General features: G+C 39.3%; 1 protein-coding gene across 2 annotated transcripts in view; it reads right to left on the bottom strand.

Annotated features, from left to right (window-relative positions):
- The window catches only part of LOC106462475, a 17,909-nt gene that overhangs the window by 7,332 nt on the left and 8,341 nt on the right, over window positions 1–2,236 (bottom strand). The window contains exon 6 of one of the 2 annotated variants that reach the window (XM_022389752.1): window positions 7–474. The exons of the other annotated variant lie outside the window; for it this stretch is intronic. The gene's annotated coding sequence lies outside the window, so the exon portion shown is untranslated. Of the gene's footprint in view, window positions 1–6; window positions 475–2,236 lie in introns of those variants that run through there. 2 annotated transcript variants of the gene reach the window in all.

Here is a 2,236-nt window from a genome sequence, read left to right as displayed (position 1 = left end):
AGGCAGTGTGCTTGTGCTTAATATGTGCATCAAAGTGCGTGACGTCATTGACTAGAAGAAGGCAATCAGAGTATAAAATTTATCTGTACAAATTGTTACACTTTAGAAATGTCAGCCGAGACAGCATTTTGTCACTAAGCTTAGCTCTATGAGGGCACATAATGATGCCTCCATGGCTGAACACTCATTCAATGGGAGAACTAGAAGCAGGAACAGTCAGCACTCTTATAGTCACAGGAAGATGGAGAGGTTGTTCTTGTAGACCAACCAGAAGTGAAGAGATGCACTGGGACTTCCTTCATGAAATTCATGGTACATCTCGAAGCATCTGCTGAGTTGGGAAGATACAGATGTCTTAGAAGCCCCACCCCAGTGTCTGCTTCTTTTATACCCTTTAAAAAGTTGGGGGACCTTCTGGGGTGGAACGTCTTCCTCATCACTACTGGTGTCATTTTCTATCAGTACTGTGCTGGCCTGGGACATCATCAAATTTATATAATGAATATATGGAAGAAAATCCAAAGTAAAATAAGTTTTAAGTTAAATTGTCATGCATATATTATTTCTAACTTGACCTGATCTAATGATGATTAAACTCAATGAATGTGAATCATAATCACTGAAATGGTTATAAACAGTAGACTAAAATTTCGAGATTATACATATGAAAACATACATTTAGTGCTGATACAGCATAAAGTCTGAAAGTAATGATGAGTCATATTTTATAATTCTCAAGTTTAGCTTCATCAGATGAGTTCAGGTCACGTTTTACAGTGTGTACGAAACAACTAATATTAATTGTCATTCAATTTACATTATATATTTTTAAAATGCAGTCAGAGCCATTCACTATGCCACTTCTCTTTTAAATGGATTTTAAGAGTCTTATCTTCTGATTTTGTTTTTATTCAAAACAAATTGCACCCCTAAAATTAGTCCACACTTCATATTTCACTCCCATGGCTCAAATGGCTATTGCTGTTTAAATAATATTTAATTTTGCAAGTTTCTTGACCTTGTCCTTCACCACTTCTGATGCTTGATCCACATCATGCAGAATGCTGGATCAAGTACTGCTGACAAGAGATAAATGGGATCACCAAACTGTACATCAGCAGTTTCCTGTGTTGATTCCATCAGTTGTGCAGTGACAAAGATTTCTTGGAATCTTTTCCACAGCGAGTCTTTGAGGGCTCTTATTAGGCCATTCAGGTACCAAACATTGACTAACATATCATGCAGAGGATGGTTTAATGACAACACGCAGGGCAGGACAGGGTTTATGGTGACAACCTACTCTACTTATGTCAAGTTGGTTGCTTCGAGGAAGGTTCCAAGGTGGTGACTAGTTCTTGCAACTGGCTCCATTCCCTGCAGCTGAAAGCTACCTCTTTATGTGCTTGTTCTTCCAGGAGATCACATAATGCCTGATGGTCGAAACATACTATAGCTTTAATCTGTCTTAGGGTTGAGTTCCATTTGGTGCAGTTAAAAGCAGGAATTCCTTTGTTAGGCCCAAACACTTTTCAAAAGCTTATTTAAGGAGCAACTGGAATGCAGTAAGTGTGTAAAACCCTGAAGATGCTGCTTCTGACAGTTCCTGGTCAGTGCCATATCTACATCTTGCTGGTCTTCCTAGAGCTCTTCCCATAAACTGTCATCATCAAGGTCATCAGCACTAGTAGGTCCTGCATCATCATCAGTGGTTCTAGGGAAGCACACAGTGAATGCTTTTCTCATGTTTGATGCATTGTCACATATAATGTAGTCCAGTTTTTTCTTTATTACATATTTGTCACAGATGGCTTCAAGCACCTCGCTGATTTTCTCAACTGTGTTTGTGAACCTGTTACAACTTAACAGGTACAACCTTAGGTTGATGGCAGACTTCTTGATTTCAATTGCATGCGCAGTCACACCAAGGAAACCTCTCATCTGTCTGTCTGACCAGGTGTCTACAGTGGAAGAAACCCAGGATGTTTCTTGTAGTTGGGCCTTGATGAGGTCTTGTTGTTTTGTAACCATGCCACTTACATGGGATGATACAGATCCTCTACTAATTGGCTCATACATGCTATCTAAAATACCTATGAAATGACAAAAACTGTTGTGTTCAATTATTGATAGTGAAATCCCACAGTTAATAATAAGGTCAGATATAATTGCCTTGGTAATGGCTCACTGACAGGGATGTGACGCTCCATACACAGCGACTGGGCTAGTTACGAAGGAT

This window comes from Limulus polyphemus, unplaced genomic scaffold (assembly GCF_000517525.1).
Source record: "Limulus polyphemus unplaced genomic scaffold, Limulus_polyphemus-2.1.2 Scaffold1177, whole genome shotgun sequence".
Lineage (NCBI taxonomy): Eukaryota > Metazoa > Arthropoda > Merostomata > Xiphosura > Limulidae > Limulus > Limulus polyphemus.
The sequence above is the reverse complement of the archived record's forward strand: the minus strand, read 5'-3'. Positions and strand labels throughout refer to the sequence as shown.